We start from the raw sequence: 17066 nt of genomic DNA on the forward strand, positions 1-17066 counted from the left end.
AAATAGGCTATAAAGGAGTCGGCCTCATGATGGCTCCTTGATTCAGTTTGCTGCAAATTCTTTCCTGAAAGCCTCCCCCTACATACATACATACACACACACACACACACACACACACACACACACACACACACACACACAAAAAGGGGTGTAAATGCACGAAGGGTGGAAGAGGGGGAGAAGGCCGAGGTGCACATTTCGGGAACAACAACATAATAAGGGTGAGGATCCCCCGGGACCGGGAAAGGGTAGGGGGTGGGCAGGCACGTGAGCATTTCAAAGAAGCCAGGGAGAGCAAAAAGGGGGGATGGGGCACCCTAAATGCCTTCCATTCCTTCCCCTCCCCCACCAAGCCCCTGGCTCCCCGAAGGGCCAAGTTGAAAAATGCATGTTCCACGGCGCCCATCCCCCCGCGGCCCGGCGTCCCCCGGCCTTCTCCGCCCGCGCCCCCCGCCACGGCCCAAGGCCGCCCCCACCTCAGGGTCCGGCCCCCGGCGCTTACCTGGGAACGGTGGCCTCCGACGCCGCTCCCCCCTCCCGGGAATGGAGGCACAAGGAAATTCCCCTCCTAGCCGCCGCCACCGCCTCCAACCACCCCCAAAATAACCCCTCCGGGGGGTGAGAGGCAATTATAACCCCGGCGAGCGGAGGGCGCGGGGGATGGGCGCCGGGCGGGCGGGGGCGGGGAGCGCGGCGCGGGTCCCCAGGTGGCGAGCGGAGGTGCTCCCGCCGCGGGGGGAGGGGCGGGGGCGCACGCGGCCGGCGGCGGGGGGAGGCGGCGCGCGGGGGAAGGGCGCGAGCGGGGAGAGGAATTGAGGCAGAAGGTAAAAGCTGTTACTAAGGGAAAGAGCCAAGCGGTTCGGAGCAGCCAACGGCTCAGACACTCAACACTGGGGAGAGAGGAATGGGGACCAGCCAGGCACAAATGAGCTCGCTAGGCCCGCGGCGGCGGCGGCGGCGGCGGCGGCCGCGCAGCAAAACAAACCCGAGCGGCCTGCGCCGGGCGGGCGGGCGGGCGGGCGCGCGGGGGAGGGGCCGGCGGGGGAGGGGCGCCGCGGACGCGGGGAGGCGGCGGCGGCGGCGGCGCGGCGGGGGGGCCTCCGCCGGCCCTGCTCCTCTCCCTCCCGCCCGCCAAGGCGTTGCTGGGGGCTGGGCGGGTGCGGCGCAGGCTTTTAAAAAGAAAGAAAGGCCCGCAGGCGCTCCGAGGCGCCGCCGGGGCCCCGGCCGCCCTGCCCCCGCCCCCGCCGCCCCCACCGCCGCGCGCGGCAGGGTGCGGGGCGGCCTGGGTGTTGGCCGCGCGGCCCGAGGCCCGGTGGGGGCGGGGAGCTCGCGCCACCGCTGGTGGGGCAACGCCGGTTAACTTTCCTGGGGAGGCCAGCGGGGCTCCCGCGGGTTCGGGGTCAGCCTGGCCCTGCGGGCACCCCGGCTGCGCGGCGCGGCCGGCGGGCCATACGCACGCGGTGAGCGTGTGCGGGGAGCGCGGCGCAGGCATCATATGGACATTTGTTTGGAAAAGATCCGCACGCACCTTTGCATAAATACATATGTTTTTCGGAATCGTACCTGGAAAGGTGCTTTATCTGTAATAAGCGATTTTCAAAATGTAATCCAGAGCACAGGATCTGTAGAGAAAACACACGCACACAAGAAAGGGGATTTGATACTAAACACAAAGCTGTAAGTGAAGTGTTTATGCCCAAATGTACTGTGGATTAAGCATATGGTGGTATTTATCGTCTGGTGGGTCTGTTTGAAAGGTTTGGTCGATCAGTTAGCATTTCACAAAAATAAAATAATGTAACTAAATGTTTACTAAACATACACCTCTACGGCAGCATCGACAGTAGTATATCCACTTCGTGTACTTTTCGCATGTGTAGAGCACATCAAGGTGGTTTAATAGACTATAACTTAGATGAGTGATAATGTGACAACATGATGGAGGAAGACAGTGCAACGGGTTGTTTTTAAAAAGCGAGGCACCTCCCAATTTTTCAAATTTATTTTTATAAGGCCCTCAAAAAGCAGGGCTTGGGGGTCTTCTGAGACCTTTATATAAGCCTGGGGTATAGAAAGCAGCTTACCATTTTAAGATCTGGCCTAAAGGAAACCTTTTTGTTGTTATTTTCAATTATTGCCATCTTCAAAGTAAAATATTTTTTGCAGCCTTTTTAGGTGAAGGGTTCTGTTTCGGTGCTTTCGTCAAAATATTTGGAAATCGATGTAGTCACTATTTTAAAGCAGTAGTCTTTTCCTTTCAATTAATATCATAGACCTTTTCTCACACACACACACACACAAAAGTTCATCTGAAGTAACTTTTACACATCTGGGTGGCTTAATAAGCTCATAAACTCAGTGATGAGACTGATGCTTTTTTTGGCCAAGGTCAAAGGCTCCTGCCCCTGAGGATCCCTTGCAGGAGGAGAGTGGAGGGAGGAGCAGCCAGAGGCCTTTCCAGACCTTTGGGGGAGGGGGGGCAGGAAAACCATCAGAGGAAAGGGAGTGAGATTGGAAACTCCCTCCCAACCACCAGAAACAGAGTTCAAAGCATCTCCGTGGTTTGTCCTTAGAGCTACTTTCATATACGAAAGAGGGAATGTTAGATTAAACAATGTCACCCGATGGGAATTTAGATAACTGCAGGTTTCCAAAACACTGTTGCGTGTACAGGGAACAGCACAAAGAGAGCCAGTTTTGCATTTCAGTAAGATCCTAAGCTCAGGCTTATTTACTACAGAACTAGCCCCTTTGCAAAGACTCCAGAAGTGATGAGAATATAGTATATTCCCTCTTCTTTCCAAATATTTTTAAGCATTGATTAATTACTTAACATTTGTTACTAATCATAGTCCTGTTTTCAATTAGCAAACTGTAACAGCACAACTAGGGTTCATTATCTGAGCTACCCAATGAAACAAGACTATTGGCCTGGCTTGTTTTTGAAGTTTCATTGTGCACCAAGCATGGGTTCTCTCCAAGCAGCAACTACTGTAAAAACAAACCACTCACTCATCCAATAAGTGAGGACTTCCCAACTACACTGATTCTTAATAGGGTTATCTCCAAACCTGGGACCCCAGACCTATCTTCCCTCAAAATGACCTCATTCTCTCCCTTCAGAAAGGAGGGCCCACTCTCCCTCAGGTTCACAGGGTCCAGGGCTTCCAGCCTCAAAATTCTTATACTAAGCTACCATACACTAAGCTATCTACACTAAGCTGCCTCCTTTCCTAACAAACTCCTTAGTTGTTATTATCACAATGACAAAAATAACCCATGCATTTGTTTACATTCTTGTAGTTTACAAGGTATTTTTGTGCATAAATGACTTCATTTGAATTTCATGATAAAAGTCACCAAAGGTGGACACCTGTGCCAAAACTTGTCCCACTTCATGCCCCATGCTCACTGGCGACAAACTTGAAGTACCCTTTGGACAAAAAAAGCACTAATTCTGCAAAAGCCTTGATCCTCCCAGCAGAGGGGTTTTAAATGAGGCCATATTTTGTTCATTTGATTTTTATATTCTAGAATCTATCTGATATAATACCACGGCTTCTACATGAAATGGTCAGATAAATAAGCCACTGTACAAAAGTCACATGTATTGTTACCCTACCCTTTACTCATCCCAGCACATCTAGAGACCTCACCAAAATGCAAGCCATAATTAGGCACAAGAGTGAGGTAAGGACAAAAGTAACTGTTGTTACTAATTTTCAGTGCTTTGTCCTAATCTAAAAGCTGTCCTTAAGCTTTGAATATAAATGTTAATATGTTTCTAGAAAGGAGAAATTACACTGTTACTAAGAAATTCTAAAGCAAAGAGGCACATTATTAACAGAGTTCTCTTGAACTTCCTAGCTAATTACTCAACAAAGAGAAACCTCATACCAGTAACTGTTACCAGAAGTTGCATGTGTATTATAAAATGGCTAAACAAATCTTGACTTGTTTTATTTCAGTAATATTACATCCAGGGGTGTGGTATGGCAAGATAGCCCACACCTTTGCAACTTTCATCACTCAGGAAACAGAACCTTTTAAAATTAAGGTGGTTTAATCCCAGGCCTACGTGATCTCATTACTATATTTTTAAAGCCACCATGATGTTTACAGTTGTTTACATTAGCTGACCTATATAATTAAAATATTCAAAACCAACTTAATAGCATGAAAAATATATTTGATACCAAAAATATTACCCTGGCACTATAACTCTTTTTTGTATTCTTACTCACTCAGGAACTTAGTGGCTTTATGTCTGCAGCATTTACCCCTAGGTGTCTTGCTGGTACCCTGTAATACATTTCTGTTTCATTTTGACTCAATTTGTGCAATTCTTTGTCTGTGGTTCTTCCAGCTATCAGCTTTTGCCAGCCGCACTGATGCATGTCTCAGCCACACATTTCAAGATCTCGGCACACAAGCTCCTTTTCTCCATCTGTGCTTAGCATGCGACTTGTGACCTTTCCTCATCAGTGTGAACCTTGTGACAGTTTTCCATGACTCTGTGACCCGATTTCATTACAACAATGAACTTTACTTGGGAGTCTTCATTTAAATTACAAAAGCAACACACAATTATCTTACAAGTATTTATGCTTCTCAGATAATGGAAATAGCAGGTCGTATCCTGCCTTTGTGATCAGTCAGAAAAGAAAACCAACCCCACACAGAGCTTTTGCTGTACCACTTATACTGACCAGCCATGTGCTTCCTCAGGGCAGTGCTTAAGGCCCCGTATTATGTTGATGGTTTTGCTATTCATTCATTCAACAAACAGTTATTGAATGCTTAGTGTGCTGGGCATCTTTCAAGAAGCTGTTTACAGTAAACCGAACACAACCCCTACTTTCATGGAATTTACATTCCAGCCCCATCAGGTGGGGGATGGGAGGGCCAGACACACTTAGAAAAAATATGTCTGTGTTAAGTTATAGTTTGCCTTCTGTAACAAAGGCAATTTTTTAAAAAATGGCTTAAACAAGATAAAAGTGTATTCTCTTAGGTGGTCATTCAAATATAAGCATTCTAGAACTGATACGGTGTCAAGGACCCAGATTGTTCTACTACCTCAACACATATCTTACATCTGGTGTTCCAAGATGGCTTTTCTAGCTCCTGCCATCACATTAAAATTCCAACCATTGGTCCAGAAAGGAGAAGAAATAGAAGAGTTACGTCTTCTCCTTCAGGACTTGTCCTGGCGGTTGTACTTATCACTTCCACTTGGACTCCAGTGGCCGGAACTTGGGCATATGAGTATATATAAACTGCTAGCAAGTCAGGCAAATGACAGGTACCAAGCTTAAGTAAAATAAGGTGGGGAGAGGGCTGGGGGTGTATGTTATTGTAAGGGCATTTAGAGGAGGCTGCTCAGTTAAGGTGACCTGTGAGCAGAAAGTGAAAGGAAGTTGGGGGTGAGTGTGCAAATATCAGAAGAAGGAGCATTCCAGGCTGAGCAAATATCAAGTACAAAGGAACAGAGGCAAAAGCAAGTGTGGGGAATTCTAGAAAAAAAAAGTGATTCTGGTTGACTGGCTCGAGGTCAGTGAAGGAGTGGCAGGAGAGGGAGCCACGAGCCAGATGTGAAAGCCTCTATCTTCTTAGGAGATGGCAAGCCATTAGAAGGTTTTGAGTGGAGAAGGGACCGACTTCTGTTTTACTGTGCAGAGTATCAAGCATCAGAGTGCAACAGTGGAAAGGGAAAACTAGTTAGGGGCTAGTGCAGAAATCCCAGGGAGAGGATGGCAGCATGGGGCATGGTGGCAGGAGCTGGCTGGAAGAAGCTCAGCTCTGTGTACATGAGAAATGGGAGGATCAGGAAATATATTTGTGGCGTGTGACAGAAACAGAAGAGTCAAAGATGACTCTTAAGATTTTAGACCAAACAAGTGGAGGGATGAAATGGCCGTTTATTGAGATGGGAAAAGCTGGGAGAGGAGAAAGTTTGTGAGAGGAAAAAATCAAGAGTTTTGTTTTAGAGTTTGATGTGACTAACAGACAGTCTTGGGAAGCTGTCAAATAGGCAGCCAGATATACAAATCTTGTGTTCAATGGAGGTACTGGAGCTGGAAATACAACGCTGGGACTCGTCAGTTAGGTAAGGATATTTGAAATCATAGGTCAAGGTACAACTGGCTAGAGAGTGAATGTAGGTAAAGAAGAGTTTTCTGTTACCTTCAACTGTCTCCTGCCCCCAAATTTCTTCCCTGCTCTTGATGGACTCAGAAGCCTGAACATTGTATCCCAGGTGGACATTAGGTGACATTCTATTTGTACAAGGACATTGAGAGAAACAACAGATCATACTAATGGCTACCATTTATTGAAGCTTGCTGCTTGTTACCAAGAACTTTTATCTTTGCTGTCCCTAATTTTCTCAAAGACTTGAAGAGGTAGTAAATAAGATTGCTATCTCAGTTTGACTTCTGAGGAAACTAAAGGAATGAGACTAAATAGCTTGTCTAAGTTCATGTGGCAAATGGCGAAACAAGGATTTGCACTCAAGGCTGTCTGAGTGCCATGTCAGCTTTTCCACTGAGTGAAGCTAAGCAGATCAAGGCAAGAAAGTGCAAGTGTTTGCTGCCAAGTCCTTCCATGAATGGGGAGAGAGAGAAATGCAAAGTAGGAAAAAGAAGAAACTGCTTCAGGGGAGGAACCATGTCTTAATCACACTTGTATGACCCACATTTTCTAGATCAGAATCTCAAAAAAATGTTTACTGAATGCAGTGGTTATAATCAATCAACTGGATTCCCTCCCTTGCACCTTTGATACTACTAGTGCATCTACTGATTCCACAAGGAAGACCTTTGTCCCACACACTCCCTACCTCTCACCTACCCTGCCCCCACATGGCAATTAGGGTGTGGAGTGTTCTTGAAGACAAGTTTTGTGGGCAAATAAGACAATATACACTAATTCAGTTTCATTTATTATGAATTTGAAAACCTAGTTTTCCTTTAAGCTTTCAATTTCAAGTCCTATGTCTAAGTCTCTCTTTTGAGGGGACTGTTTACAACTTGGTTAATTAAATTCCTTTGAATTATTAAACTGCATTTACACATTTAATGTATTCAATCTTCTTTTTAAAATACTTCATTGCTCAACAAACAAAAGAATCACAACTAAAGTAATGCTCATAAATATGATAAACTAAGTATAAAATATGGTGATTCTTAAGATTTTTGAGTATTACAAAAACACTGACAGGTTTAATAAAATTCTCATATCTTGTCACTTGAAATCACAAATCTAAATCAATTACAGAGCTCATATAGATGGCTAAAATTGTCATCACAAGGATGACCTGCTAGGCATTCTAAAATGTTTAACATTTACAAATGTTTAAAATACCATATGCAGATATGCACAAATCATTTCTAAGCATAGAATAAAAATGATAAATAGTATTATGAGTTTACTTTAGTAAACTTAAAAAGTTTAGGTAAGTAAGCTTTAACTGTTGAGATACTTATCTCTAAGCTTTACTGAGGCTAAAAGAAACATGCTTTAAATAAATAATTCTACTGGCCCAGGTTAGTTGGAATGAGTGGCTAATTGTCCTGAGATGTTCTGGCTGGGGATGCAGACATTAGGGCAGTATTTTTCACAGCTAATAAAATTTGCTGAACCCCCCCTTCATGCCAGCCAGTGGGAACCCTAAGTGCTTGTATTCAAATGGGTGGTCTTGCCACAGTCCCTGTCCTTAGATGCTTTCTGCACCTACTTCTTCCAAGTGATTTGTATTTGTACCCCTACTGCTAGATTGCTGACACACATAGCTGGATTCAACCAATATGTACACTACTTCATTTTATTCTGAATTGTTTTCATTTTTTTCTTCTCTGATGGGACTACTATTCTTACAGAAGTTAACTGTGCATGTTCTCATGTCTGTGGCTGGCTCTGCAGTTCTGACCAAACACACACACACACACACACACACACACACACCCCTTTATTATAGCCACTGGATAGGGAGCAGACTTCACTTTGTGAGAAGAGTACCCCAAATGACCTTATGTCAAGATTTCTCAAACTTTCCCACACATCATGGGCACAGAGCCTGGGCTTTTGGGGAGTAAAGGGTTCAACATTAAAGTTTGGGAAATCTCACATGTTAAATCCATCATCTAGAGATTTGTAATGCTCTTTAGCAAATTAAAGACAGAAACCTTGCAGTATGAATATCTTATAAGCCCATTGAACCCCCTTTTAAAAGATACACGTTTCAAAATCTGTGGAGCACATTTGGTAAACTGTGTTCAGTTTGGTAGAATGTCTATTTTAATTTTTGATCTTTTATTTTTTACTTTTTGGAGATCAAAGCTTAGATATACAACTAAATGGGCTTCCTAATATTTCTCTTCCCCTAAACTTATCCCACCTAGTCACAGACAGAACTGAACAGTCACAGCCCTTCGCCACCAGGGAAACTGCTCACCCAGGGGCAAAGGGTGAGAAAAACTGTGTGTCCTGTGGCAAGTCCCCTCCAAAAAGACAGGGGAAGTCACTGAGCGCCTTGTGCTCACTCACTTCCTTCCTACAATCTTGAAAATCACTTGTCCATTGCAGAGACTCAGAGGACTCGTCCTGGGGCACAGGCACTCCCTCCCTCTTCTTCTACAGCCTCCTGATGTTGTGGTCTTCCTTGCACAACACTTAAGGAAGACTGTACATGCCAGTACCCAGATTATTTCTGAATCAAAATAAAACTAACTTGATTTCATACATATTTAGTGATGGGTGTAATGGCCACACGGCTGGTTTAGAGGTCAGTGGAACTGGCTTCTGGGAGCAGCTCTACCCACATTGCCTGTGATGTTAGACAAGGCATCAGCCGGCTCAGAAACTCAGCTTCCTTGTTAGTAAAACAGGAACCACGTTAACAACACTGCTCCAGAGTGGCCATTCAGAATATTTATCAACCAGTTCTGCAGCGTCCCATCAGCCACACCACACCATCCCGCTAACTGGCAGCCTCACAGTTCATCTCCGTCCTTCAGTCAACATCTCTTGGTGCCTAGCAGATGCCAGCTATTTCACAGGGCTGTCCGTGCACCTAATTAAATACTGTTTGTGAAAGCAGATCACAGCCTCCATACAAAAGCAAGGTATTTTCAGTCATTATGGGAAACCTTTAACACATTTCAACTGTTTCACCTACCTCCGGGGCATGGCCTAGGGCGGGGGAGCAGGTCACTGTGAGCGGCAGCCAGAGGAAGTGGAGACCTGGGCCAAGACCAGCCCCTGACACAGCTTAGCCTCGGAACATCCAATAGCAGTGAGAGCAAGCATTTTATTAAGTACTTACCATGTGTTAGGCCTTGTTCAAAACAATTCTATGCAGATTAACCCATTTAATCCTCGCCACAGCCGGCTGAATGAGGAACTATTATTATCCCCCACCTCCCCGTCTACAGATGAGGAAACCGAATCGCAGGCTGACTACGCGACTTGCCTGAGGTTCCCCAGCTAGCGAATGGCAGAGCTGGATTTTCATCCAGGCGGATGAGTTCACGGCAGACGACAGACCAGAGCCTGGCGGGGGCTGGGCGCTGGCGGGGCAGAGTCGGGGCGAGGGCTGCTGAAGGGCTGCAGCCAGAGAGCATCATGGGTCTGAAGCCCAGCCCGGAGGGGCTGGGAAGCCTCTCTTTGGGCTGCAGGTGTCATAACCCATGGAAGTCTCAAGGAGCAGGCCTCTCCACTGCTCCTGCAGAGGCTGCATGAGCTCCTCGGTCTCCAGAAGCGCCTGCTGCAGGAACCCTTGCCGCCAGGCATTGAGACCTGCCCCCCGCAGCCCCCCAACCCGAGGCGGGGGCAGCTCCAGGCCATAGAACACGGTAGAAGCCTGGTAGAAGTCAGGGGAAGGGAGTAGGCGGGAAGGACGGGAAGAAGCGGAACAGCGGTCCTCATTCCGAGGGCGAAAGGCAGCCGAGCACATGGGGTTGCCTTTGGGTAGGAGGGTAGCTCTAGTGAGTAAATCCACCTGAAGCTGAGGGCCGGGCTGGACTTCTTCCTGCTAAGAAGTCAGAGAGGAGGTACAGAGAAGCGAGAGCAGAGAAAGCGACATGAGGGGCTCAGAAGCTGGGGAAGCAAACTTCTACTGTAAAGGGTTAGATAGTAACTATCTTAGGCTTGTAGGCCATGTTCTTCTTTGTCACTTTTTTCCCCCGCCTACCTTTTAAAAAGGTATAAACCATTCCAGCTGTGGCTGGGTTTAGCCTGAGGGTTATAGTTTGCCAACTGCTGCTCCAAAGAAATCATCAGTAAACCTCACCATTTTACCCGAGTCTGATCCTGCCCTCCTCACCGATGTTGGCCATTTACCTGGAGCTAGGGTTCCCCCAAGGAGCTGAAGGGGCGCCATGACAAGGAAACGGCATAGAGTTCTGATTCTGCTGATGCTTCGTCAAATCTGAGGTATGCTCCACCGAGGTGCTTTGGGACTCTTTTTGGCAACCCGAAGGTTTGCTCTGGGGATTTTTATGCCATGCACAGCTGCGCACATGAGCAACTCTGCAAGAATTCTGTTTCACGCCACATTCCATTTGGGAACTGATGCCCATGACAATACTGCAGAGCAATGATACTCAGTATTGTTCTATTTCAGGGAAAATGGAGTAGCAATCTTTTCCTCTTGGTATCCAAAAATGTAATGTCTCGGTGTCTTTAAGAGGAGCGAGGAGCTCGCTCTCAGCAGGAAGAAACTGTACCTTTAAGTAAACTTGACTCTCAGTCATAATGTCTCTTTTAAAGAGCCAAGCTATGCAATAAGGAAGTACAGCTGTAAAAAAAAAAAAAAAAAAAGGAAAAAGGGGGAAAAAAGCAAATAGCTTTATCTATTTTGTTATTAGAGGGGCAGCTTATTGTCCTACCATCTGCCCACAACTGTCTGTCTCATAGACACCAGTATTCTCTTCTCACCCTGAACTTGAACTGCTGTTTACTAACGCTATCCTTAACTAACACAAAGGCATAGTTTTAAGGCAGGGAAGTGGAAAAAGGGGAGGGAACTTATAACACTCAGAATATTTTTTTAACCTAAGAATTGACAGGAGGTCATGGAATCCAAATAATTATTAGACCTTTCCTATACATATAACGTGAATTAATGTGTCAAAGAGACAACTTACAATGCAAGACAGGGGAAGGTTATTGATATGGGGCAAAGGACAGAAAAGTTTTTAGTACAAATGTGAAGTTTGGGAAGGAAAAAAAAAATGAGACAGGGAAGGGGCCAAGAAAAATGCCCAGCTGAGAAACTTTGGTCCACCATAGCTCAGAGGCCTGAAAAGGGCCAGAAAGGTCTTGGAAGCAATTCCTTTATTTCACAAATCCTGCCTAGGTCCTGCTTAAAGGCAATTCCAGGAAATACCTGCTGAACTCATTGCATTGCCCCTTGCCTGGGCAGCCCATTGAGATCTCCCTGATAAGGGCTCCTATGTTGACCAAGACAGGCCAACTAGACCACCTATTAACCAAGAAACAGTAACAAGAGAATTGCCCCACAATAAATTTTAGGAAAATGTTCTGTGGAGGTTTAAAATTATGAATTATTACCTACTCAGAGCAGTCTAGATAAATTAATATACGTATTTGGAACTTAGACCAAGCAGCAGTGGCTCTCATCTCCAGTAACCTCTTCCCTACTGTCTTTGCGTCCTTTTGGGCTTTCCTCCAAAATGTTTGCACAAAGCAGCTTAAAAACCTCTGATGCCCAGAATTCTCTGAAGTCCCACCCCTAGATGTGCCCCTCTGTCCCTGGCTCTGTGTTGCAGTCACTGCTACTCCTCCTCTAGGTCTCAGTTCAAGCATCACTTCCTTGGGAAGACTTATTTGACCACTGGACAGGATCACATCTCCCTACTATTCATCTGATCCCTTTATAACAGGACTCTGCTCCTTCACAGGGCTTATCACGGTGGCCATTTTATATATATTTGTCTAATTGTCTGATCTCTAGTATTTCTCATCCACTAGACCATGAACTTCTTGATGGTGAAGATTACGCTTGTTTTATTTATTAATATACAAGACACAGAGTAAGCACTTAAGGTGAGTTATCATTATTGTATACACCTGAAACAGTGGATCAACTTTTCATTTGGAGTCTTTTTAGAATGCTGCCTACAAGTTTACCACTTACAAAGTTGACTAAAAAACAAACAAACAAAAAAACCCAAACCCAAATCAATGCATAAGTGTGATGCCAAACTACTCAATCTGATAAATTACATAGCATGAGAAACAATGCTATCAGATAAACATAGTATATTGTTTTGAAAGGTCAGTTTATTCATGGGGTAGTGTGAGTGTCTGTGTTTGTGTGTGTGTGTGTGTGTGTGTGTGTGTGTATGGAGGAGGGGTGAATTCTATAGCACAACAAAGACATAGTATGGAGTTTTCAGATAAAAGAAATTTTAAAGCCTTTTTCAGCTGTGGACAGAGTATGTAGGGCCCTCCTCAGACTCCCCCAGCCCCATCCCTCACCCCAGTCAGCCTACTGGGCCACACGGTCTACCATTAAGTGTAGCATGGTAGGAACTTTGAGAAGTGCTTTAGAAAGAGGATTATGAAACACATCCTAAATATGGAAAAAGGATTCCTTTTTCTGTAATCTTTTAAAAATATGAGATCAGAATAATAGTAATAACTAAGATCCATGCCTACACCCTCGTGATTTCTTAAGCCTAGATCAGTATGTGGTAAAACATTATATTCTAAAGTGTATAATCTCAGCTATAGATAGATAGATAGATAGGTAGATAGATAGATAGATAGATACACACACACACACACACCTGATTTACAGGGGAAATACTTGAGCTAGTAGAATGTCATAGAATTCCCAGTAATGTCTTAGATCAGGCTTGTATTTGATAAATGTGTTAAATGCCCCAGCTTGATTTAATGTAAAAAAGGTACATAGTAACACATAAGCAAAAGTGTACAAAAGACCCACTCTAACCAAAATGTTTAATAAATGGTATTTCATTATTTTTCACAGATATTTGCTAAAGAAATTGGAGAATGTCAAGAAAAGCAGGAATGGTATGTTAGGGCTCTGGCCAGCTCTGGACTTGAATTCAAGTTTTTGACCTGAAAGCTCCTCAAGATTTATGCTTTAAAGACAATGCTGATATCTGGAAGAGATGTCTCACTCAACACACACACACACACACACACAGACACACACTCACTGGGTTGGGGGATTAAAAGAAGAGTTTATGGAGCAGATTAGAATTGCTCATATGTGAAGACTGTTTCCTTTAACCACGGCCCTGTGATTCAGCATTCATAAAATAAATCATTTACGATTTGAACAAGCTAACATCAGGTTCCTGCAGGGCTATGGAAAATGGCTTGTGGAGGCTAATAAGAAATAGGGGCTGGAACAAGTGTATGGAGCCTTTGTTCTCGTCCAAGGGGTTGACCATCCTTAGAAGCCCTACAAACGACTATTTATGACTCACTCCTCCACCCACACTTCCTCTCTAAGCTCTTAATACCACTTAGGGCTTCTTGCATGGTTCTAGGGTTTTAATTCCACTGCTTCCCACTGTTCTCCAATCAACTGTCTTCTCTGTTTATGGGGACCCTGAGAAGGACTGGCTAAGGTATGGTGGACTAGGGCGTTTTTCACCCAAACTGACCTAGCTTCTCCTAAGTGACTAATTACTTGGGCATCATTGAGGTACCAATCCTCCCTATGCGCCTTGTGTGTCCCAGCTTTGCCTGCTCTCAGCTGCCTCAAAGCAAGCTTGTAGCTAGGTGCAGGGCACAGCAGAATTTGAAACTTGTCTTGGTTGTTTCCAATCTGAATACTTTCTAGTATCTATCCAGTGATACCTACTTCATCCCAGTTGCATTTCATCCCAAGCCCCTGGTCGGGAGGCCGGGCAACAAACCTGCCTTCCTCCAGCCTAGATCCTCTGATCACCACACTCCTGAGCCCTTCCACCATTCTAGGACATGGGCACAGGGTGGGTGGAAGCCCTGATCTGTATCACAACCATTAGGCTGCAACTTAACTTCTCAGCTGCATCTTGCCGACCCCCTTTCCCTGTTTCATCTCCTCCCGTGCAGGTATCTCAGCAGGACTACTTTCTGTGACCTGCACTTCCTCACCTCAGCCCCTTTTCTCCTTCCAACTGTACCCTCCCACTTCCTGTCCTAAGCTTTCACTGAATTTGTAGTTCCTCTGTTTGAGTATCAGTTTGATTTTCAGCCCTGATTTGGATCCCTTGCCTGAGTTTGCTTTGGCTTGAAAGGTTGCTAGGTTCCTATAAATCCTTCTTTTATTCACCTCCTGTCAGTGGGTCTAGGTCTGTACCTCCACAAACCCCTTCATTTGCACATATGCGTGTGGACACACACGTGTAAGTTCTCTCTCTCTCTCTCTCTCTCTCTCTCTCACACACACACACACACACACACACACACACACAGAGCAAAGGAAGCATTCTCTCATTTGCAGCATGGCTAGGGTATGCATACTTCTTTTCCATTAACAGGAACTAACACTGGTGACCATGGAATATTTATGGGGAACAGTAATGGCAATTTTATCCTCGTGGACAGCTCCAGGGAGAAATGTGAAAAGCTGGGTATCCAGTGGCAGACTTGCCTCCCACCATCATAGAGGGCTCTCCCAACTCTACAGCTTCCAGACTTCTACCCAATCCAAACCTCTTTAATACTGGGCAGTTCTACTAACAAGTGGGAAAAATGACACTTCCTCTGAGCTGAACAGGAACCTAATCTCTACCCTTTTTCTTCCTCAGAGGACTCCACTCTCTGCCAGCACCTCCCCACCCTCACCCCACCCATAGTTCCTAGTCATTCAAGTGACTGGCTCCAGTGTCTTAGAGGGAGCTCAGTGTTTCCTGTGCAACGTTTCTAAATGCCACCTCCTTGGGAAAAATCTTCCAGCGGACACTAAGCCTTATTAGACACTGAAATGAGTTATGGAAGAAGGTTTAGTCTCACTCCCTGGAGGTCTTTAAAAGCAGGATGGATTCTTATCTGTCTGGGATGATTATGTGGAATACTGCTAGGAGGCCAGGGGATAGAGAAGCTCGTCATCAACAAATAATATTTATTAAACCCCTGGGCATTCATGATACTGTGCTAGAGTCCATATATATTAAAAAATAATTTAAAAGACACAGCTCTTACACTCAAAGAAGTGTTTAACTAATGAAATAAAAGGTTTGTATGGCATACAAATGATAGAATGAACGTCAGCAGTGCTTAAGTTCTCAAAGCCTGTTGGTTTCTCTTTCCTCTCTTTCTCTTCTCATACTCCTCAGTTTTGGTTTGGGACTAGGCAGAGCAAGATTTGCAGTGAGCAAATTTTTCTAGTTCATATTTTCCTAGAGCTTGTGAATGATGTAAAATGTGAGTTGATATCAGAAGAATTAAGTGGGGCAGAAAGCACAAAGTGGCCTCAGTTCTATCATGCAGAAAGCAAGAGGCTGCTAGGTTTGGTCTCAAAGGATTCTTCACTTTCTAACACCCTGGGATTCTAGGTCAAGAAGTACTAAGGGTCAAGGAGGGGGAAAGGATCATAAGGAGGTGGGAAGAGAGCAAATTATTGAATATTCTTCCCATCAAAGCCATAAAATAGTATTGGCCAGGGGTGTATGATTTTCAACAGACAGACAAGGTGGTCCTTCCTGAGAGTCAGCCTGATTATATAAACACCCTTTGTCTGAGAAGTGCAAGTTTTGCACAGGAATGGGTCCATCTCACTCCCTCTAGCAAAGCATGAACAATGTGACCTTATCCTCTGCAGCCTCAGATGTATGCTGTCCAGAAGGCACAGAGCTCAGGAGGGCCAATGTATACAATCATTACCATGCCCCCAAAAGAAGGTCTCTTTCTGCCATACCTCTTTTGTCCTTCTTACACATGAAACCACGGCCATTTAGGGACTCAGCCAGCTCACCCAGGTCTTTGTATCTCCTCTGGGTGGACCAATTAGACCTAGATATACCTTCCTCCACAGGGACCTAGGGCATGGGGCATAGGGCATGGCCAGAGGGAGCAGGCTGGATGCTAACCCCCAGCAGTGCCATTTATGCCAGGCCCTACCTAACAATGAGGGGACTTTGAAAATTCTATATACATATGTCTTGTATGAAGCAAATAACTGATTAATTGTGCTTTGTAATTATCTTAAACTCTGCATAAAGGGAGATGTGAATAGACCAAATTTCATCGTTTTATTTTCTTCTAAACATAGTGCTTTTTGACCTCTAAAAGAAAAGCATGGCCAACTTTCCCCTTAACTTTCAGGAAACCTGGTGTTGTGTACACTAAAAGTGTTACCATGTCATCTTCATGTCCGGTTTATTGGGTATTTTCCCCTTCCAGGAATACACAGGAAATAGGGTGTGGTCTGTCACGTGCCTCTTTCAATTCAGTGAAGTTCTTTGGCTGAAAGGATGTCTTGTTGCTGGCCTCTTCAGTGGAGTCAGGGACCTCTGAAGATGTGATTCCTGGACTACTCACATCGAGTGGCCTTCCTGGTTTTATTCTTTTTTAATTAAAGCATGTAAGTTAAATTTCCATAGGTAAATAATAGGAGGGTGAATTTAATTTTCCAATTTTCCAATGATAGCAAGGATCAGCTGCCAGAGAGAAGAAAGTGAGTATTTAGCTTGCTTCACTCACATTGAAAAAAGAGATATATATATATATATGCCAAATTTGATCAATATACAACTGGTCAAGTCTTAAATTTTGTTTAGTCAACAATTTAATCTATTATATAATTTGTTACATGTTTAGAGTTATACTCTTTTGTTATAATTGTATCCACGAATTAACAGTTTAGGCTTCTAAACGTATTGTACAACTACATTGTTATCAACATTAAAGAGTTGATTACTTTTTAAAATATATAACTTCTCGTAGAATGCTAAATCTTTTTTTTTTGTTTTAACATATTCTATCATTAAGCAGTTGTTTTTAAAGTACTGATTTACCTAAGTTTCTGACAGTTTAGGAGAAAAATTTTAAATATAGAAGGATTGATCATGATAAGT

At 44.5% G+C, this 17066-nt stretch overlaps 1 protein-coding gene and 1 long non-coding RNA gene across 8 annotated transcripts in view; one reads left to right on the top strand and one right to left on the bottom strand.

The window, feature by feature from the left end:
• Nucleotides 1–1582, bottom strand: part of TBL1XR1 (TBL1X/Y related 1) — a 157337-nt gene extending 155755 nt beyond the window's left edge. For 3 of the 6 annotated variants that reach the window (XM_072961275.1, XM_072961250.1, XM_072961254.1), the window contains exon 1: nt 503–923. The gene's annotated coding sequence lies outside the window, so the exon portion shown is untranslated. Of the gene's footprint in view, nt 1–502; nt 924–1563 lie in introns of those variants that run through there. The other 3 variants (XM_072961266.1, XM_072961281.1, XM_072961259.1) reach the window with 3 other exon arrangements.
• Nucleotides 167–16832, top strand: LOC140696432 (uncharacterized). Of its 2 annotated transcripts, none has more exons than XR_012072757.1 (4): nt 167–221; nt 11995–12069; nt 13022–13065; nt 16393–16832. It is a non-coding gene; the product is annotated as an uncharacterized lncRNA (long non-coding RNA). The 2 variants fall into 2 exon arrangements; XR_012072755.1 differs by lacking the exon at nt 167–221 and adding an exon at nt 10024–10434.
• Nucleotides 16833–17066: the final 234 nt, after the last annotated feature.

This window comes from Vicugna pacos, chromosome 1, assembly GCF_048564905.1.
Source record: "Vicugna pacos chromosome 1, VicPac4, whole genome shotgun sequence".
Lineage (NCBI taxonomy): Eukaryota > Metazoa > Chordata > Mammalia > Artiodactyla > Camelidae > Vicugna > Vicugna pacos.